At 37.4% G+C, this 23,714-nt stretch overlaps 1 protein-coding gene and 1 pseudogene across 3 annotated transcripts in view; one reads left to right on the top strand and one right to left on the bottom strand.

Moving 5' to 3' along the window:
* Positions 1 to 23,714, bottom strand: part of DPP10 (dipeptidyl peptidase like 10) — a 1,408,189-nt gene that overhangs the window by 241,179 nt on the left and 1,143,296 nt on the right. The window lies entirely within an intron of this gene.
* On the top strand, positions 16,171 to 16,595 carry LOC105728155 (small ribosomal subunit protein uS19-like; annotated as a pseudogene).

The raw sequence follows: 23,714 nt of genomic DNA, 5'->3' as shown, positions 1-23,714 counted from the left end.
GTTATCAGTAGTAATTATAATTATTATGATACATTTTTGTATGCCATAAAGGTAACCAAATTTCCTTGTAAATGGTGTCTTTCACCATGGCTGTGCTAAGACTTCTGTCATCCACAGTTGTTTTTACTTTGATCCTTCTCAAAATGTGGTTTATCATCAGCTAGAGTACAAAACTTGCTTCTTTAGGAGAGTACATAGAGAGGACCTTGATAGGCATGCTTGAAAGCAGGTTTCTGATAATTTTGGAGATTGTACCATTGGACTAGAGAATAAACTTCCAGGACTTTCACTGTAGAGCTGAAGTGATCATGAGGATTGTTGGCCCAATATCAGAAAGAACAGGAGTTAATTGCATGGGAGTGAACTATTAGATATTGAAATAATTTTTATGACTTTTTTGTTTGAAATATTATTATGTTTTGTTTTTCAGAGTCAAGAAAACTTTTTCTTTTGAGCTATTTATAGCTTTTAACAATTGAGTATACTCTTGTGAACAAAATTTGAAGCATATTTCCTTCTGTCTGATTTCTCCAGAATTTGTAAACTATTTCTAAGTATTCTTAATTCATAGCAACATAGTTATTTGTATAAGTTGAATAAGAATCTGTTTAATTTTTAACAGGATACAGTTAGAACACTGGTTATTTTGTATCATGGCTTCAACTAGAAGGGCATATCTTCAGATATGAATGCTTTGAGGAACTAAGATTGATTTCATAGAGCCAATAACAGCCCCTTGGAAAGACTTGTCTCTTGTCTACATAGTTCCTTTGCAGTGTCCCTGACCTATGGTAAGTAAAGAATGCCACTTTCTGACAGGTCCAAGAATCTCAAGTTTTTTGGGGTACTTCAATAAGAGAGGAACTTACTCACTTCATAATAGGTATCTAGAGGCACAGATAAATTCTTGGCTGGGCTTGAAAGGTTTTTAAAAGTCCAATCTGAGATTCCTTACAAAAAAAGTTCCAGCAAAGCCAATGTTTAAAAGCCTACATGGACAATAATTCTCGTTGTACTTTATGCAATTAATCAAGCCAAGCATAATAAGACTAAAACTTAATGTTACGAATAAATTGGTCCCTCTATGATTTCATTGGTAAAAAATGGGGGAATAGAGAGAGGAAAATTATGTTTCAAAAGAGAGAGTAGTAAACCTATTATTAGATTCTAGCCTTGTCCATTAGTTTTGAGTTTTCGTTTTTTCCCCACATTTTGGTCTGAATCCTGAATTCTTTACTTACTACAAGTCTCCAAACTAACATTTTTCATTTTCCATTTTTTCTTCCATTTGGTTTGAAATCACTAGAAATTAAAACTGTGCTTTTCTTAAAGCCCTGCAAACTGAAGCTAGACAACTTAAACATCAGTAAAAACAACAGCAACTTATATATAAACAACCTTCACGCCGCCCTGCTGATGTGTGGACTTCTCAGAACGTTCACTTGAACTCCTGGTCCAAATTACAATCCAGAAGAATCTGTCAGGTTGCCATTGCAATCTGAGGATACCTTAGAGACTCTAGAAAAGCTAGTCTATAGAGGGACTGCTCCAGACATTAACTTTTGTTTTTCTTCTGTTTCCATAGAAATGCCTTATTAGAGAGCTGACTGCCTGCATCACATGTAAAGGCAAAGCCCATCTGTAATGCTACCTTTTAGAATGAGACAGAGTTGTTTAACTGAACTGGTATATTTTCATGACTAAGAGACTAAAGAAGATTTAAACAATACGTTTAAATTTGTTCTTTTCTGCATATACCAATTTGTCTTTCTACTTTTTTGTCTAACAACCTTTAACCCAAATTCTATCAAAGCAATCTGCCAAAGCTTTGCTTTTAATTTTTAAAAATTATTTTATGTTTCAAAGTTGGTACCAAAAGAAATCAAAATATTTTATCCCAAAATATATTTATTTAACATATCATAAAATGACTGCTGTAGTGCCAGCAAACAGAAGTAGCCTTGCAAAGCTATCTTTTGTCAGGAAAAATCTGCATCTGTAGAGAATTTCCATTAATATACCTAGGCCTCTTCTATGCCTTTCCTAGACCTAGGAGAGATTGAGAGGCTGACACCCTTAAAAGTCTAAAAGGAAACATTTACCATCTATTTTCTCTGAGGGATGCTTCATCTACCTAACCAGACTATCTTTGCCAGTCAAACCTCTTCCTTTCTCTCTCTTATAAACCTGCCTTACAACTAAAATCTGTTTTGGGGCATGCTCTGAGTCCACGTTCTTTCTATCATCTAAGATGACATTAATATAAATTCTGTATCTTATTGTTGGGTTGGGTCCTTATTCTGAAGCTCTCATGTATACACATTAAATAAATTTGTATATCTTTTCTCCTAGTAATCAATCTGTCTTATGTCAGTGATTTTTCAGTGCCCCTTAGTAGGACAATCCCCTTTAGTAGGTAAGAGGAGAAGATCCGGGGAGTTGCGTTGTTTAGGATGCTCATCTTGCCTGTCAGGAATGAAAAGGAAAGCAGGTTCACTCTTATCTTAGACTGCAATGTTCTGCTGCTCCTGTGGTTAACCAACGTAAGTAAGTCAGAATGACAGAGAAACAAAAAGCAGGGAGATAAAAAGATTTAATGTACTCCAGAGTGTTAGAGGGTTCGAGAATGAAAATAACAATATAGGGGCTAACACTTTACACTACCTGGTTTTCCAAAAAAATGTGTATCTGAAATTATAGATACTGATATGCATGACTGTCTATTAGATGAGTTATTTGGCAGAAACCATCCATTGTAATACTGGAAAATATTTACACAATTATGAATGCCAGTCTTAGGATATTACTTATACTTTGAATTTTAGTGTCAATGCAAGTTAAAGTTTTGCTTAAACATTTGTTTCTGAGCTTTAGTATTCCATGACCTCTTGCGCAGTTACCTTTATGTTTTTAAAACATGGAGTGCCAATTTGTTAGATTTCAGTTAGATTTCATTTTGCTAGCATTGATGTGTCATTTCAGCCTTTTGATTCTGAGCATTGACTCTACAATTCACTATAATTGCTTGCTATTCCAGATTTAAATTGTTCTTAAGTTATATTTGTAAAAAATCCTCTCTACATCAATTGAAGTTATTGACAGAAAGTAGGAAGGGACCTGAATAGAGTTCTGTGAGTGATCTCATGTTCTTTCCCTCCAAGTTGACCTTACATTTTAATCAGCATTTAGACTGTGATTGCCCACCTGGGTAAACATTAACTTAACTCTTTTAAAGCCACTACTTCTCTTCTTTATCCTTAAAACATTTCAGAAAACATTAAAGCATGCACTGATAAAATAAAAATGCAGTATCTATTAAAATGCGCATTTTGGTGAATGGATTACCAGAACAATTTGTTACAAGACAAGCTGGGGTTGGTTTGACATTTCATGGTTTTAGGGACTTAAGCAGGACATTCGTGGTTATGAAATGCTTTATCTTAAGTGTACAGACACTATTCATTTAAGTAATTCGTCACAGATTTTTGCTAGCTATGTAGTAGGCATGAAATGAACATTGGTTGGTCAAATGAATGAATGCCTATGTCATTTTGAATACTCTTTAATATTTTATACTCAGCTGTTAAGGCTCTTTTCCTTCTTTTTCATTTTACAAATAATAATTTATTTTATTCAATAATCAGATCCATACATTTTTCCAGTATAATCCAATCTGAGCCATTCTTACGGTCTAGGCATATCTGAATATATTTTGGTAATGTTATTCACCCTAACTATTATTGTGCAGAAGAATATTGTCCAAACTTGAGTACGGAAATTCCCGCCTTTATTTCATGGAGTTCATTCTTTTATTCATTCATTTGTTCAACAAATATATATGAAATTCCTGAAATTCATTCCCACTCTGATTGGGAGAAAAAGCTCACTTACAAATAAAATTCTGTTACTAAAAGCATTTGCCTTTGCATCTTTTGATGTAGGGTTGATATTTAAAAACACACTTCGTTTCCTGTATGTCCAACACATGATTCCATGTGACATGCCCCAAGTATGTAGCTATTTGGGACTCTCACTGTATCCAAGCTTCACCTGCTTTGGAAGATCACTGTCTGTTTCTTAGGAAGGTTCCACAGGTATCCTCTTCATGATGGTAGATTAAACCAACTCCATCATATATTGAAGCCATTACGAAGCCTCTGTATTACAAATTTTATTAAAACAATAGACAGTATGATTTTTGATACTTAGAGAAACACTAAAAGGAAAGGGATGCTATACGAGTAAGTGAAAAATGTGCTTTTCAAAGTCATTAATGAAAAGATTAACTTTTAAATACATGGCATATGAGGAACTGGATAACCAAACGTAAAAGTTTTTAAAAGCCTGTAAATATTCCTTACACACACACAATAAGAAATGCCCAATGGGTTAGAGATACAAATAAGCAGAAATTATTCAAGTATTAAAGAAAGACAGTTTATTTATATATCTAGAGATGATATGTTCCTTTTCCAAAAGCATTAATGGAAAAGATCAACAGATTTTTTTTACAAACATGTTTTAAAAGTATAATACTTTACATGCCAAAAAGACCTCAGCAAAATATGACCAACTGCAACAACTATTTGTGTTTTGGATCTTAGAATAATAATTGTAACTTTTATCTCAGATACTTTAAATTCTATCACTGATAAAAACTTAATATACCTAATATTTACAGCTTTAAAGAATAGAGAATAAAACTAGCAAGCTGAAAGAAAAATGGACACAACATGTGATCAGTTTATAGAAAGACATCAAAATGTCTTTATGTCACAAGTGGCAGGATTTCATTCTTTTTATGGCTGAATAATTTTCATTGTATATAAATAGACCACATTTTATTTAGCTATTCATCCATCAGTGGACACTAAGGTTGTTTCTGTATCCTGGCTATTATTAACAATGCTGCAATAAATATGGGATTGCAAAGACCATGGGGGTGCAGGAAGTATATCTTCAAGATACTGATTTTATTTTGACAACATTGATGAACTGGAGAATATTATGTTAAATGAAATAAGCCTGACACAGAAAGACAAATACTGTATAATCTCACTTATATGTGGAGTCTTAAAAGGTCAAATTCATAGAAGCAGAGAGTAGAATGGTGTTTACCAGAGGCTAAGGAGGAGAAAAAAGGACAATGTTGGTCAAAGGTTATAAACTTTCAGTTACAAAATAAACAAGTCCTGGAGATCTAATGTGCAGCATGGGTGCTAGTGAATGAGTGAATTTGATTGGGGTAATTATTGCACATTACATATGTATATCAAATCAACACATTATATGCTTAGAATATATGGTTTTAATTTGTCAATTAAAATTTTTAAACTAAAAATTTTTTAAAGTTTTAAAGTAAAAATTTTATAAACTTTTAAACATATGAAAAGATACTCAAGTTCCTTATAATGAGAACAGGGCAACTAAAATGCAAATAAGAACGCAAAGCTACTGTGATTAGGGAGAATACGAACTTAAAAATAGTTGTGTAGTTTTTGTATAACCAATAGGATTGGCAAACAAGTAAAATGGAAAAAACAAAAACAACAAAACAAAAAGCATCACACTGAGTAGTATTTTATTCCCACAAGAAAATAGCCAAAATCCTGTCTTGGGAAACATGGTGACCCTGTGGGAAGACAGGCATTTTTTTCCATTACTGTTGAAAAGGAAATACGGAAAAAAAAAATCATAGAGTGTAATTAGGCATTTTTTGAACAAAATTGTACGTGCATTTGCCTTTTAACTCAGTAATCTGACATCTCAGAGTCTTTTCAAAAGCATGTAGCCAAATATGAGAGAATGTCTGACAATGGTATTTTGTCATACATTCTAAGTTTTTCTAAGAATATTTGCTGCCATCTTTTCTAAGTTTTTTGATATTATTATAATAATTATTATTATTATCATCATTGAGATGGAGTCTTGCTCTGTTGCCCAGGCTGGAGTGCAATGACGTGATCTCAGCTCACTGAAACCTCTACCTCCAGGTTCAAGCAATTTTCCTGCCTCAGACCCTCCTACTAGCGGGAATTACAGGTGTGCACCACCATGCTCAGCTAATTTTTGTATTTTTTTAGTAGAGACAGGGTATCGCTGGTCTTGAACTCCTGATCTCAGGTGATCCAACTGCCTTGGCCTCCGAAAATGCTGGGATTACAGGCATGAGCCACTACACCCAGACTTTGATATTATTTTTAAGAACAAATGACTAGAAGCACCCCCAAATAAACATCAAAAGGGACAAGTTATATAAACTATATTGTATTCTCACATTGCATCATTATGTGATTGTAAAAAAGCTTAAATGTATCTTTATACATTGCTATGGCAATTTTCAGGATAATGTTAAACAGAAAATAAGCAAAAAAAATTGGCGCAGAACTATGTATACAGTGCTGCCTTTTGTGTGAGGAAATGGGGACATGGATAGTTAGATTTCCACACTAAACTAGAAATATAAACTAAAAACGAATTAAAGGGCTTACCAATTGAAGAGAAAATATTAATGATAGGGAAGATACCAACGGATTATAGGAAAGCTCACATAACCGTGGACAAGCTACTTTACTGCATAGCCTCTTTATTTCTTTGAAGAAAAAGGAAAAGAGAAAGGAAGGGAAAGAGGAAGGAAGAAAACTTGATAAATCTTTTTTATTCAATATGAGGCTAAGTGACATCACATATAAGAAACTGCAGTGTTTTGCATATGAAAAGTACTACAATTAGCAAAAGTAAATAGTAATCTTGATAAATTGACTAAATAAAACCTACTTTTATATATTTATTTATTTTTTAGTACTGCATGTGTTTTATTCTATTATATACCATCAGCATGCCATTATCTGGATTACCCATTCCTGCAACTAAAATTATGTCTGGTTTAATCATTATAATTTATTAATATTAAGACCTTTGGAATTTCAGTTAATAGAAATACTAAACTGATCGGTTTACTTCTTAGCTCAGACCTACTTTTGGGACTCAGAAAATATCCCTGAATAAATCTGACAAGCAATATTTTGCTCTCAGAACCTGCAAATGACTATTATTTCTTAACTACTAATTTCTATCACATACAGGCCCATGTAATAGTTACTCCATAATAAGATTATTGCTACTATAACTTTGCCAGCATATGTATTTTTGATATAATTATAGCAAATGGGACACAATAAAAATTAATGGGTGTGTGTTTTTAAGGCTGACAACTGTTCATCAGATTGCATAGTGTAAACTGCAAAATATCTTATTTCCTTAAACAAAGCATCTTTCAACTGGCAGACAAAGGCATGAGAGGACAGAGATTGTGAAGGACCATGCAACCAGTATTTAACCACCTGGAACCCAAAATGACACCCATCACTTTTGTTTATCTACCATTAGTAAGAACTATTCTCATGGCTCTACTAGATGCCATGGCTCAGAATTGTAATCCCTAGCCTGGACAGCCGCTGCTCAGCAAAAACTCTATACCGTGGAAAGGAGGCATGATTGCTTTGCTGGTCACCATACAGCATGAAAGGTAGCTTTCTAAGCAGGCAGCAAACACAAGCCCACAATACTGCATTGGAAGGACAAGCAAGAAGAAAAGCATGGCTCTAGAAAAGGTCATCAAACTTTTTCTGTGAAGGGACAGATAGTAAATATTTTAGTTTTTGCAGGCTATGTAGGGTCTTCGCTACACTCTTCTTTCTTTCTTCCTCCATCTTTCTCTTCTTTCCCCTTTCCTTTCTTCTTTTTCTCTTTCTCTCTTACTTCTTTTTTCTCTCCTTCTTGTCCCTAATCCCTACCTCCCTTCTTTCTTCTTTCTTTTTTGCTTGCAGATTGTGCAAAAACAAGCCACAAGCTGGATTTGCCCAATGACTAATATAGTTTGCTCACCTCTGCTTTAGATAAATGCTTTCTAATAGAACATTCTATAAAAATGAAAGGGTTTGATTCTGTAATGTTATAGTAGCACCAATGACTTGTAGCTACTGAGCATATGAAACATGACTCATTCAAAGGAAGCACTGAATTTTTATATTTACTTAAATTTTTAACAAATTTACATTTAAATAGCTACCTATGACTAGTAGCTACTATATGGGACAGCACAGGAAACGCAACATTTTCCAAAACAATGTCCCTATCTTATTTTTTGACATTACATGTGGCCTGTGGCTTACACTTTCATCTAGCTACTTCCTCCTAACTAAATTAGACTTCCAAATATTACATAATTATACAGTTGACTCTCAAACAGCATGATGATTAGAGGTTCCAACCTCTCATGCAGTCAAAAATCCACACATAACTTTTGACTCTCTAAAATCTTAACTGCTAATAACCTACTGTTAACTGGAATCCTTAACCAATAACATAGTCAATTAACACATATTTTGAATGTGATATGTTTATATACTGTATTCTTACAATAAACTAGAAAAAATGTTATGAAGCAAATCGTAAGATATGCTTACATTACTGTTTTGTATATATCAGTAACATGGGTTGACATTGTCCGTTCATGATAAATTATCTAAAATGGCAGCAGCTGCAGATATCAATCTATGTCTATATTAAGCAATTTAAGTTTTTCTTTCAATGACATGGCTTTGCTTCTTGGGAGCACTCTGAGCATCACAAGTAGAATTTTACATGGGTTTCATGGTGTTATTCAAGGCTTACATATGCATTAAACACAATAATAAATACACGAGAACTGGGAGAGATCACCTCTTACTGCAATATACAATTTACCAGAAAAATTAACTGCTCACGTGGAGATTATCAGCATCATGCAGAGTTTCAAGTAGATACTCTCAACACTTAAGATTACCAAATAGCAATAGGAGGTAGCTACAAAATTATTACAGTAGTACTTACTACAGTGAACTTTATGCAATTATGATTGAATGTTTCATCTCTTTTTTATTTAGACGGAGTCTTGCTCTGTCGCCCAGGCTGGAGTACAATGGCGCAATCTTGGCTCACTGCAACCTCCATCTCCCAGGCTCAAGCAATTCTCCTGCATCAGCCTCCTGAGTAGCTGGGATTACAGGCACATGCCGCCCTGCTCAGCTAATTTTTTTATTTTTAGTACAGATGGGATTTCACCATCTTGGCCAGGACGGTCTTGAACTCCTGACCTCAGGTGATCTACCTGCCTCGGCCCCACAAAGTGCTGGGATTACAGGTGTGAGCCACCACGCCAAGCTGCATATTTTTGTTTACATTTCTCTTGACTGTGAATTGTACCATGTATGATCTGCAAATCTTTGGGTGGATAAGTTTCGTAAGTGTCAACTTTTTATAATAGATGCATGTACTTTGTATTAGATTAGTATCTACACATTTTTTTTTTTTTGAGACAGAGTTTAGTTCTTTTACCCAGGCTGGAGTGAAGTGATGTGATCTCAGCTCACTGCAACCTCTGCCCCCAGGATTCAAGGAATTCTCCTGCCTCAGCCTCCCCAGTAGCTGGGATATAGGTGCACACTACCATGCCTAGCTAATTTTTGTATTTTTAGTAGAGACGGGGTTTCGCAATATTGGCCAGGCTGGTCTTGAACGCCTGATCTCAGGTGTTCCACCCCAAAAGTGCTGGAATTACAGGCATGAGCCACCATGACCAGCCTAGTATCTACACACATTTTATACATTCATGACATGCTTAATTTTTTAGGTTCATCTGTATGTTTTTTGAAATTGTTACAAATCTCCAAAAAATTTTTCCAAAATATTTATTGAAAAAAATCCATATACAAGTGGACCCAAACAGTTGAAACCTGTGTTGCTCGAGGGTTATCCGTACAATATTCAGTATGTTTTCTTCCTAATATATGTATTCTTGGTGCAACCATTGTAGTTGTATGGCCATCTGGGTTGGGCTTGCCTACCACACTGTATGATCTTTGAGAAAAGGGTCTGCATGTGCTTTGCTTACTGATCTAGTCCCAAGGTCTAGCAGAGGACTTGGAACAAAGTATGTAACAAATATTTGTTAAATGGAACTTGGAAGGTCTATGAACAAAGTGTTCTGGGGTCAGTCTGAGACACTGAGTAAAACTGGTTTACTCAATTTATTTGATACATTCACATGAACATTGTCAATTTTAAAGTGAATTATATTTTACAGCATTCCCTAAAATATTAGAAGCCTTGTATTTTGGATGTTTGTTTCCAGAATACTTAGTAACGCCTCACTAAACACCAATTCTTCATGAAGTGCATCTTGAGAAATGTTTTCCTAGGTCTTAAGACAGAGAAACAAAAGTAGTTTGTGTAGCTTATATATGATCTGGCTCAGTTCCAAGCTTTAAGTCAAAGCTATACAATTGCAAATATAAGCCTCCCCAAATGAGAGGCTTTCTAAGAAAAACATGGCCATAATTATTTGTTCCCACTGCCATTACAAGGTAAAATCTATTGCTCCACTCACTGAATCTGGGCTGGTGTGGTGACTTCTTTTCACCAATAGAATGTGATGGGAGTAATGTATGTTCTGGCCCAAGTTCTTGTCCACTTTGATTGCTACCACTGTGTGAGCAAGGCTGCACTAGCCCCCTTCAGGATAAAAGATCGCATGGTGAAAAATGTCCAGCCATCTCAAGAGGCCAACAATTTCCTTGTTCAGCCACACTATTTGGGCCTGCTCAACTTTATATTATGAGCTCAGATAACACAGCATGGAGCAGAAAGGAGCTGTCTCAGCTGAACTGAGCCAGAACTGCTGGCCCACATATTGGTTAGCAACCAAATGATTATTTTATACTGCTAGGATTTGAGGTGGTTTCTACATAGCACAATCTAGCTAATACATTCCCGAAATACCCCATACTATTACAGCATATGAGATGATGTTACATGCTATTCAGGCGGATCATTGTGTAACCTCGATTTGCATGCTGAGTAAGTTATTCCTTTTCCATTCATTTTTTCAAGTCTTTTCAAGTCAAGAGAAACGTCTTCATTTGGTGATAGTATGTCTTCAATGCCTAATTCTTCCTATTCTTCCCTTTTAACAAAAGATTGCATGTCTTTTGCTAGAATTAAATAACACTACATAGTTCTCATTTTTATTTTCAGAAGTATCTCTACTTATGACAAGTGATAATGGCTTTCCATATATAATAGTGATGAACATTTATCTTAAAACTTAAATAAAATGGAGTCAATTAAGTTAGAAAAAGAAGTTAAAAAATGCTACAAGAAGGACCCTGACATGGTAAAAATGGTCAACATGATACAGAATTGCAGCAATTTGGGAAACATTGTCTTAGGAAACCTAGTAGATATGGCGATGGCAGGCACTGGTTGCTAGAACAGAATTCAGTTTCCCAAAACCTTCACCTCAAGATTAATAGCACACAGAACAGCAATGATCAACTTTAACTACTTTCCACTTTTTGCCTAGGGAATCCTTCTCAGAGGCAAGCAGCATCTTCTAATGCTCATCACTCCACGTTTCATCACCCCCATCCTTTACTGTACAGCTCAGACTGCGACCAGGTCAGACGCCATCACGCTTATCCTCATAGAGTAGAACTACACAAAATGTGATTATTGAAGATGACCACAAGTTTGGTGATGTTTTCTCACTGAGATGTTGTGTCTATACCACTTTCCTTCTTTCCTTTGAATCTGAACATGCATGTGACTACTTTGATCAGTGGAAGTGGTGTTACTAATTTTGCTACACTACCAACTTCCTGTCTCTTGGAAAACTCTCTATGGGAGCACTGAGATACTATGTAAGAAATCCAACCACTTTGAAACCATCATATTGTAAAGGCCACGTGTGGCATTTGGTCAATAGTCCTGGGTAAACCTAGCCTCCTAGCCATTTCAACCAGTCACCATTTTCTCTAAGGTTCTATCGTTTCCAAAGCACCAAGAGGCCTTCTTGGGCCTTCCAGACCAGCGCATTTGCAACTGAACACTATCAAGTAATCTCTGTGAATATCCAGTGGAAGACAATAATCTCCTTATTCAAATTTCTAACCCAGGAAAACCATGACATATAATGCAATCCTGTTGTTTTATGCTACTAACCTTAGATATAGATTTGTTGTGCAACAGTAAATAGTTGAAATAGAACCAAAGAATTCTGAATACAAATAATGCTAAAAGAACCATCAAGAAACCTGTTTCCTAGTAGTCCTGACAACTGTGAAGTCTAACAGAAAGGCAACTTTGAAATGTGACCTGGAACATATAAAACCTAATGCAAATATTCAGTACACTAGTTTCTCTTTGTTTGTTGGATTTAAATTCCACTTCTTGGGATCAATTACAAAAGCTTTCTGAGCTTCAGTTTCTCATTCATCAAAATGGAGATTAAAATACCCAATCATCTCACAGAGCTGCAAGATGATAAAATAATTATAGGGAAGAGAGAATTAGAAAGAGAAAGCTGATGTCAACTGAGTACCTAGTATATGCCAGATATTTCTCCTGCCCCACTGCAGTGTGGTGACAAAAGCACAGACTTGCATTCAAGAGAGTAAGTGATATTAACTGCAAGATATTAAATAAGCCATTAACAACTCTGAGAATTTTTTTGGAATGTGATAATAAAGGAGATTATTAATTATACTAATATCACTGGGTTATTTTAAATGAAAGCTAAATATGTTCATTGCCCTTAAGAGACATAATGAAGTTAAAAACTGCTTGGAAATATAAAACAACTGATGGTGACTGACAATGACAACAAATCTATTATTTGACTGGACTGAATACCTCTGCTAGAGTAGGTATCGAGGCAGACATGAGCAGGGCAAGACAGCGTCACTCCCAGGAATGTCAGGTGACCATTAGTAGATGGTCAGGCAGATGTTAAACTTGCTCTAAAATAATAATTGGTTGTGGCTGGTGCCAGGGAAAGGCAGTCTCCAAATAGATACACCCAAAAAGCTGGTGATCAGCAGCTTTCTGATAAGATCACAGGAGTTGGGTGAGTGGAGCTCAAGCATGTGCACTAACTGGCAAAATGGCAGAGTTTAACTGGTATATGACCTTCTTGCAACACTTGACTGGTAAGGGGAAAAACACCTCAAGTGAGCATGTGCACAACTTCAGTAAGCACACTGCACATGCAGCCCCTCCCACGTGCTGGCAGGCCACTGTGCATGCAGACAGCCTGCTCCAAGGAAGGATCAGGGGAGAAGAAACACAAACCTTGAAACCATACCAATGTATTATTGTAAAACCCCAAGTCAAGGGTCAGATGGGGCACTTGGATCTCTCAAGGCACCTGCCTGGCCCTCTTCCAAGTATACTTCACTTCCTTTTGTTCCTGCTCTAAAACTTAATAAACTTACACTCCTGCTCTAAAACTTCCTTAGTCTCTCACTCTACCTTCTGTCTCTCAGCTAAATTCTTTCCTCAGAGAAAGCAAGAATAGAGTTGTTACAGACCCATATGGAGTTGCCACTGGTAATGTCTCTAGATATATATTTCAGTTGTAAGTATTTGTAATTTGTGGTGACCACAATGATGGAATTTACAGGGAAGATGCTTCTTCCTTAAATTCCATCTCTGCTTGGTCACTCAGGAAGCCAGGTTTGGGAACTGTAAGATTCAGTCTCAATTTACTGTTAAATGTCTGCCTCCAAATGACCAGAGGGTCTTGCTCAGCTTCCTACCCTTTGGTACTGCTGAGTAAAATTAACCAAGTAATATAGGAATTTGTAGATACCATTGAGACTACTGTTCTTACCATACCTACAATTTTATAGGGCCAGAATTTATTTTTTTAGAAGATTTATTTTGTAAAATAGAGTATAGTAGCAAGAGTGGCTGAGCAAGAAAACTGTTAGTAAAAAATCATGTCAGAGATGGGGAACCTTGCCCCTAGTTCTGATACCACCATATTTTTGTTGTATGACCTTGAGAAAATCACTAACCGAAATGAGCTTCTACTTCCTCATCCACACAAAGGTAATAATGAACCCTGATTGACTGTCCCATTACGAAGTAAAATGAAATAATGTATGGAAAAGTATGAGGAAAATAGCAAATATATTGGCAAATGGGAGGCATGTCTATAGTACTACCACCAAAATCACTTATTCTTACGGAGTCAAATTATTTTCCGTGGTTAAGCTGGGCACAAGCGACCACAAAAATCAGAGCCATTAAGTGTGTGCATTCAGATTTTCCACCAAAAACATGGAAGCCCTAGGATGCAAAACTCTAAATTATGTTCCTCATGTTTCTCCCAGCTGACTAGATGTATTGAGAATTTAGGCTCTACAAGCAATTTCCTGATACCATATTTGCTTTGACACTTTCCAGAAACTTGTCTTTGGCTAAGTGATATAACCTCTCTAGGCTTCCTTTTCTGTATTTTAACAATGGGTGTTTATTCAACAAATATTTAAAGAGGGCCTCAGTATGTACGACACACTTCTCTGAGTTGGTAAACAGGAATGCACCAAATAGAAAAATATCTTGGCCTCTTGAACTAATGTTTAAGGGAGAAAAATGTAATTTACATATGTTAGATGGGATCGAGGCAACAATGAAGGAGGAAAGAAAATATTAGGGAAGTGTTGAAATTTTAAATATGGAAAAGGAAGGTTTCACTAACATGTTGATATTTGAGTAAATCATTGAAGAAAGTGAGAGATTTAGGAATATCATAATTAATAATATTTCAGCAGATAGACCAGAGGTGCAAAGGTCATGAGACCGAAATGTGCCTGGAATGCTCATAGATCCACAAGGAAGCCAGCGTGGCTACAGGAGCATAAGTGAAGAGGAGGATTGGAAGAATTACAGTTACAGGGACAGAGAGGATTATAATATTATAATGTTGGGTGGATTGATAAGATAATGCAAAAAGTTTTTTGCCCATAACAAGTGCTCAATAAAAACAGTTATAATAATGTTGACTATAATGATCAATTGGAAATTAAATGATGTGATGAAATAACTGATTCCAGGTAAGTATTTCCAGTTACAGGGTTTCTAAAACTGCTAAAATGATTGTGCCAAGTGGATAAATTACATTCTAACCAACTTTTTCATTTATTATTTATGTGTTGGACAAAGTACCAACACTTCCCCCATAAGAAAATGCTAATGATACTAATGGTTAAAAAAATTGTGTATATACTATGGAATATCATGCATCCATATTAAGGAATAAGATCATGTCCTTTGCAGGGACATGAATAGAGCTAGAAGCCTTTATCTTCAGCAAACTAATGCAGGAACAGAAAACCAAACACCACATGGTCTCACTTATAAGTGGGAGCTGAACAATGAGAGCACATTGACACAGGAAGAGGAACAACACACACTGGGGCCTGCCAGGGGGTGGGGTGCGGGCAGGGAGAGCATTAGGAAAAATAGTTAATGCATGCTGGGCTTAACCTAGGTAATGGGTTGATAGGTGCAGCAAACCACTATGGTACACATTTACATGTGTAATGAACCTGCACATCCTGTACACATTACCCCGAAACTTAAAACAAAAATTAAAGTTAATTTTTAAAACTTGTGTATATGTCATGTGGACAGAGAGAAACTGAGAGAATGTGCAAAGGCTGGACCTAATGGGAAAAAATGTTAACAGTCAGTGACTCTGGGTGATATGTATATGAAGGTCTTTTATACTATTCGTAGTCTAAATATATCTGTAAATTTCAAACTGTTTTCAAACGCACACTTTTTTAAAAGAAAAAGAAAAAACCATAGGGGCATCAGTTCCTAAGTTCTGCACTGGATGGAGCCAGGGTGTATCAAGCAGCAGTTTGAGCATTTGGAAGCATAGAAACATTGGCTTTCCATCTTCCACATGAGTTAGGTCCACCATTAGGCCACAGAGAGACCCAAATGGGTTAACTAAGGCTAATTTAGAATTTTTTTCACACTTATTTTGTAATACTTATAAAAAAAACCAAAGCTTGTCTGTCTACCAGAGTACTTAGCACAAACTAGGTTTTCAATAAAGAGACAGGTGTCCATAATTGACAGGAATCATTTACTTTATAGGGGAAGTTGCTACGTCTGTATGAATATTCCTTACTCTGATGTTTCTCGAAGTGTGCTGGTAGAGAATGTGCATCAAAATAAGGTGGCCTGGAACGATACTGCCTGAACTCAAACCCCAGCTCTGCCACTTGCTAGACTGCCCTTGGATAAACAACTCCGTCTCCATTGCTCTCCTAGATGGCAGAGGTAGAGCAGATGAAGAAGCGGACGTTCTGCAAGTCACCTACCGTGGCGTGGACCTGGACCAGCTGCTGGACTTGTCCTACGAGCAGCTAACGAAGCTGTACACTGGTGGCCAGCGGCGGCGTCTGGACCCCGACCTGAAGCAGGAACAGCGCTCACTGCTGAAGCGCCTGCGCAAGGCCAAGAAGGAGGTGCCGCCCGTGGAGAAGCCGGAAGTGGTGAAGACACACCTGCGGGACATGATCATCCTGCCGGAGATGGTGGGCGTCTACAACAGCAAGACCTTCAACCAGGTGGAGATCAAGCCAGAGATGATCAACCACTACCTGGGCGAGTTCTCCATCACCTATAAGCCCATGAAGCACGGCCGGCCAGGCATCGGAGCCACCCACTTCTTCCACTTCATCCCCCTCAAGTAGTGCCTTAGTTAGTAAAGGCACACATATCTCAAAAAAAAAAAAAATGGATAACGAAATGTAAATTTTTGACTTTAAATAAGTTAACATTTATAAAATGCTTATAACAGTGTCTGACATATAATAAACAGTATATGAGTGTTTGTTAGAAAAATTAAAATCACCTGGGGTGAGGAAGCGGGCTTGATACTGTGTCGATTTCCAGATCCCACTCAGGACTGAATGAAACAGAATTTCTTGAGCCTGTGGCATTTTAACAAGCTCTCCAGATAATTCTTAAAGACATTAAAGTTTGAAAGCCACTGCTTTAGTTATTAGCAGCCTTGATGAACTGATTCCATAGGGACAACTAATAGAGTAAAATCCAACTTTACTCTGTATGTTAGTGCCTTAGGTCTGCAAAATCCCCAAATCCTTTAGGGAGACTTCTCTCCAAATCAAATTAAATGGACCAATAAAACCTGCTTCTGTAATGATTAGCATCTCAAATCATGGTTCTGAGTAGGCAAATTTCCTTGACTTGTTTTATCCAGGTGGCTTCTCTTTCTTGATCAGTTTCCCCAGGATAAATGTAACTCACTGTCCACGTCTTTGCTTGTCAGAGGACTGGATACAATTGGGACTACTGGAAGTGTGGCATACAGCCCTTCTCCCTAAATATCCTGTACAGTTTCTGTGCCTGGTAGGAGAGAAGCCATAATAGAAGAAAGCAGCTTAAATGGCTATACAAAAAATATCAATTAGGCATGAAAATTTTAGCAGTTGGAGGGGTGGGAGATTGTATGTGTGTGTGTGTGTGCACACATGTATGTTTGTGTGTTTTCCCAGAAGGAAATTTAGAGTTACTACAGAAAGTTGCTATTTTTCCTATTTATTTTGTCATTGGGGTCAACTTCTACAGTTCAAACGACTCCCTTATGATGCACAAAAAATGAGTCCATATTATGAAGAGAAAGTTTCATGTTAAAGGTGGCAAAGCCCACAGAGGCCAAGGCACTGGTTTCAGTGGCCATTTGAGCAAAGGAGAGGCAGTGGAGCCAGGCTGCCAGCTTGCTGTTGTTGTTTCTGAGAAGTAGTGACTTCGTGATTGTAAAGCCTCAAAGGAACCTGAAATAGGTATTCAGTTTTTTAATAAAGTTATGACCGTCATAATGCAAAGTATTATTTTAACCACTGAACTGGAATTAATAATAATAATTGTAATAATGTTATGAGCTGAATTGTGTCCCCCTAGAATTTTATATGCTGAAGTCCTAACAGCTAGTATTTCAGAATGTGACTGCATTTAGATAAAGGGTCTTTAAAGAGAAAAGTAAATTAAAATGAAGTAATTAGGGTGAGCTCTAATCCAGTGTGCCTGGGTGTTCTCATAGGAGGAAACTTGGACATGTATCTACACAAAGGTAACACCATGTGAGGATATAAGGAGAATACGGCCATACAACCCAAAGAGAAAGGCTTCAGAAGACACCAACCCTGTGGACACCTTGACCTTAAACTTTCACCCTCTGGAACCTTAAGGAAATAAGTTTTTGCTGTTTAAGCCACCCAAGGGATGGTACTTTGTTATAGAAGCTCTAGAAAATTAATACAATAATACTAACTACAAGAATACTAACATTTTATAATTCACATTTCACTGGATTTATCTCATTAAAAATCATATAAAAATCCATAAATGCTTACTCTGAGAGAGGCACCATTAATATCACCGGTGCCATTTACAAATAAAGTCCAGAGAGGTTAGGTAATTCACATGAAGTCCTCTTATTAACAAACACGAAGGCAGAAATTCTACCCATAACTTCTTACTAAGAAGATCACACTCATTTTATTGCCCTACATGGCTTTCCACAGGAACTGGACTCTACGGAACCTCAGGCAGGAAGAGATATTAGATGCAGCATCTGCCTCTAGACTGACTATCTTCAGGCCTGAGAGTCAGTGAGCAGCTGGGGCACTTTGAGGGATCATTTCTGCTATGTATGGTTCCCTTCTCAGCCTTGGCCATATCCGTTTAGGAAGAGAGAGAGCATTAGGAGCTGTTCTAAAAGCATCTTTGTCATCGCCTTGTTCCCTCAATACTCCCCCATCTGGCTGGAAAAGAGTAATAATCTGAGTATTTCTCTTGCCTTCCAGTGGCCTTCATTTTGTCCCAGATGGAGAAGAGTTGAAAACCAAAATAACAGTGAATCCTTTCTCTAAATTTCTTACAATTCAGGCTGGTCTCTGTTAAATCAAAGAAAGATGCGTGAGAGATTACTCTGTATTGTCTCATTTTCAGAAATTATGTATTGCCCACTGCTGAGGTAAGGGAGTTATGCCTGTGAGTAAGTGTGGGCCTGGAGTGGGAGGATAGACTTCAGTCAGTTTTGTGGGTGGCTTTGAGCACAGGTGCATTGACCTTGATGTCTCGGGAGATAATGTAGACATTGTCAACTCTGAAATGCTCACCAATTTGTTCTCTCCTGGAAAGCCTCTCCATCTGATCCCTTTTCAAATCCTCCAACTTGCACATTAAAGTTTGGTTCTTATGCAGTCTCCTTCTTGCCATTTTTCTGACAAAGTCAACTGGAATCTCTATATATCAGTATCATGAAATATTCAACCTAATGATATATCATTTTCTCTTAAATAAAGCAGTGTTCATAAGACTATCTACCAACTCTGTGCTTAGCTTCTAAAATACACCTGAGATCAGGAAACTGAGACTCATTTCTTTCTAACTCTCACATTAAGAATTTGCTCAAAACTTAGCAGATTTCATTTGCCAATTTATCATGCATGGTTATATACCACTCAACCAATTACTGTCTTAAAATATTGTCTTGTTCTTTCATCACTGTTGAAATTTCCATTTATTTTTATCTTTTCTTGTCAGTTAGATTGCAATATTCTGTTTTTTTATTTTGTTTTGTTTTTGTTTTGAGACAGAGTCTTGCTCTGTCTCCCAGGCTGGAGTGCAGTGGCGTGATCTCAGCTCACTGCAACCTCCTCCTCCCAGGTTCAAGCATTTCTCCTGCCTCAGCCTCCTGAATAGCTGGGATTACAGGTGCCTGCCACCATGCCGAGCTAATTTTTGTATTTTCAGTAGAGACGGAGTTTCACCATCTTGGCCAGGCTGGTCTCAAACTCCTGACCTCATGATCCTCCTGCCTTGGCCTCCCAAAGTGCTGGGATTATAGGCATGAGCCACTGTGCCTAGCCGGATTGCAGTATTCATTAAGACATTCTTGGCCCTCTCAAGGATAAGATGATCAATGTTTTTCATAGATCATTGTATTGCTTTTCCATGCTGCAGTAACAAATCACCACCAACTTAGTGGCTTCAAACAATACAAATTTATTATCTTACAGTTTGGTAGGTCATAAGTCCAACATGAGGTTCACCAGAATAAAATTAAGGTGTCAGTGGGAAGGCCCTCTAGAGGCTCTAGGGAAAAAAATCCATCTCCTTGTTTATTCAGATTACTGACAAAATTCAGTTCTTTGCAAGTAGTTGTAGGACTGAGGTCCATGTTTCGTTGGTGAATATGTCTGAAGGTATTTCCCAGCTTCTAGAGGCTGCCCACATTCTTGAGCTTATGTGTCCCTCCCTCTAGCTTTATCACTTCTCTTAGAATGACTTTTCTTCTTTCCTCTTATGCTTTTAAGAGCCAATATGATTACATTAGGCCCACCTAGATAATACGGGATTATCTCTCAACTGACTTCCAGCCTCAGTTCCCCTTTGCCATAAAAGATAGCAGACTCACAAGTTCCAGGGGTTGTGAACATTTTGGGGAAATCACTATTCTGCCTGCCACAGTCTTTCAACAGGATAATTGCAAGGGTGAGATCCTGAGCTGGTGATGTATGAAATTCTGCTTCAGGCAGTTCTGAACACAAATTGAATTCAGCCACAGAGCTAGCACCTCCTGAGAAAGTGGCAAGCTCCTAGCTTCTGTACGTACAAGGAAAAACTACGTTTGATCTTTTAGGAACAAAGATGATAAATGTAAAGGGGCCCCCCTGGGCTGTCCACTTGACACTAATGATAGTGCCTGTGAAATGTCTCCAAAGGAGACTGACCGCTCACACTTGAAATCCTTTTCCAATTCAAACTCTAAAACATTACCCAACACTTGGTTTCTTATGATGATATTTAAAGACATATTTCATCCAATAAATCAAAACTAAATATAGTAAAGTATAAGCAAGTTTATTTATTGACTTCCTCTAAATCTGACTATGAACAGTTTGATGCCTGAGGTGACTCTTATTTCTCTGCACTCGGTACAGCTGTTCAGCCCTTCCTGTTGCTATCAAACATATCTTTCTAAAATAACCGATTTTATTCTTAAAGCAGGGCAAAGACAAAAAGCAGCAACTGAAGGGTTCTTCTAAATGTATGGTCAATCACAGGAAGGTAATGTTGAAGGCGCTGTACAACAAAACTGAAGGGCAAATGATGATCTTAGTAAAACCAGTCTTCAGGAATCATGCAGTAGTTCAACGTATTCTACAGAGCCTTCTTTCTAGGCATCTCTGAGCTGTGTCCATGGATTCTCATGGGCACAGTGCTGGTCACAAACGGGGTTTGTCATAGCAGGTAAACAGTCGCCATGGACAATGCTGCTGCAGAGAACCATGGATCAAGTGGACAATATGAGAGGACTCTGGAGGTCATGTACATCTAAGGGACCGCAATGCCCAAGGTAAATTTATCTCACAAACATTCACTGGTCACTGGCATATTCCAGGCATTGTTCCATGTTTTGAATTAAGTATAAAAAAGTCCTCCCTTTTAACAAGCTGACAGCTTAGTGGAAGACCAATTAAGATATTTACTCAGCAGACAATGAGATGTGCTCAGTTAGAGGTAGCATAGATTTGGAAGCACAGAGGAGGGTCCAGATAGTGTTTAAGAAAGTATTGTTAAAAAAGTATTGTTGCAAAAAGAAATGAGCATTTAGTTAAGTGTTGAAGAACCAGAGGTAGGTGCACAAGAATATAAACATGTAGAAAGTAATTGTTAAAAAAGTATTGTTGCAAAAAGAAATGAGCATTTAGTTAAGCGTTGAAGAACCAGAGGTAGGTGCACAAGAATATAAACATGTAGAAAGTAATTGTTAAAAAAGTATTATTGCAAAAAGAAATGAGCATTTAGTTAAGTGTTGAAGAACCAGAGGGAGGTGCATGAGAATATAAACATGGGGAAAGTAATTGAATCCGAGGCAGTGGGGCAGGAAGTGTTGCAGGAGCTAAAGCTGAAGCAGAGAGAACTGAGTCATGGAGAACTTACTTTAAGACAGTGAGAGACTTGTGATAGAACTTTAAGATCAGAAAAACAAATAGTCCTATTATGTATCATATTAATTACTCAGAAAGAACATATGGGGAATGATAAAGAAACAAGACTGGTAGGAGAAAAATTTCCAAGATTTCATGGCAGTTCGAGGAAGATATATTACTATACTGAGAGGATACTATTAAGGAGGAAGAGCACTAATTAATGCAGAAAATGAAATGGAAGGACAGGGTCTAGAGTGGAGATTGGGAAAGTGGGGAAGTCAGTGAAGAGGAGGGAAGAATGAAGTAACGCCTTGGTTCTTGGATTAGATGGATGAATGGATGGCAGACGACTGAATTAATTTACAACTCAAGAAAATTAAGAGAACTCACACGACTGTGGTGAGAAAGGGTGTGGTTTTAGTTAAGCTTCAATGGTTCAAAGTGTAGAGAACCAGGCCAGCTCAAATAAAGGGAGGAGTTATCAAAAGATACATATAGAGCAATACGAAGATGAGAATAACACTAGAAATCCAGAAGTTTAAAAATACCTGGCCAGGCATGGTGACTCACACCTGTCAACCCAGCACTTTGGGAAGTTGAGGCGGGCAGATCACTTGAGGTCAGGAGATCAAGACCAGCCTAAAACTACAAAAATTAGCTGGGCGTGATGTTGTACACCTGTAATCCCAGCTATTCGGCTGGCTGAAGCACAAGAATCACTTAAGCTCGGTGGAAGATGCAGTGAGCCGAGATCATGCGATGGAGCGAGACTGTGTCTCAAAAAAACAAAAAATCCCAGGTAGCCTAGACTTCATGCAGGCTGTATGTCCTGCAGGGCTAGTACTTCAGCAGTAAGAATTTATGATTCTTCCCTTGATATCTTTGTTCATTAACATCACTATACCATGCTCTGATTGTTCTATTTCCTACTTGATATTAATAGATTTTCTCAGGCTCTACCTCGATATTATTTCAACATGCTAATGTTTTTGCTTCTTTTGAATCCAGTTGATAAATTCTGCTTAAAGGACCATGAGTTTGGTGTTTGCTCTTTTTCAAGACTCTATCTCAGCATTTAGAAAATAGCTGAAGCAATAAGCCATGTATCTGCTGCAAGTTGCTATCACAGATGGGAACCTAAGCTCAACCCCATCTGCACTCTCTTTTCTGCCACTGCCAACATGAAATTCTGTAGTCATGGCCTACAAAAGTCAGGTATTTCTCATAGAGTTACCCCAAAGCTTTTCTTTTTTATTTTGAGATAGATTTTCACTCCTGTTGCCCAGGCTGGAGTGCAATGGTGTCATCTCAGCTCACTGCAATCTCTGCCTCCTGAGTTCAAGCAATTCTCCTGTCTCAGTCTACTGAGTAGCTGGGATTGTAGGAGTGCGCCACCACACCAGCTAATTTTTTGTCTTTTTAGTAGAGATGGGGTTTCACCATGTTGATCAGGCTGGTCTCGAACTCCTGACCTCAGATGATCTGCTCGCCTCGGCTCCCCAAAGTGCTGGGATGAGCTATCGTGCCTGGCCTACCCCAAAGCTTTTTAAAGTTTGGGGGTTTAAAAAAAATAATAATGTTAAACTTTGCTTTTATTATTAAGTGATGGATTTTTAGAGATGCTTTGTCAAATCAATACCCTGACATTAAGGTTAAAGGTCGCTAGAGAAATATCCTCCCTAAACTATCACATAATTTCAGAGCTATGAATATGCATGATGACTCTTATCTAGAACAGAGGACCTTGATTCTGTCCTATGTATATTTTAAGAATCTTCATGCTGGTGCTCTGTTTGTAAGCACAAACATAGAGAAGAAACAAATATAAAAAACACATTTATATAAATA

The sequence above is a fragment of the Aotus nancymaae genome, unplaced genomic scaffold (genome assembly GCF_030222135.1).
Source record: "Aotus nancymaae isolate 86718 unplaced genomic scaffold, 86718_ANA_hifiasm-v0.15.2.pri h1tg000029l, whole genome shotgun sequence".
In the NCBI taxonomy this organism is placed as follows: domain Eukaryota; kingdom Metazoa; phylum Chordata; class Mammalia; order Primates; family Aotidae; genus Aotus; species Aotus nancymaae.
This window is presented reverse-complemented; position numbering and strand designations above follow the sequence as displayed.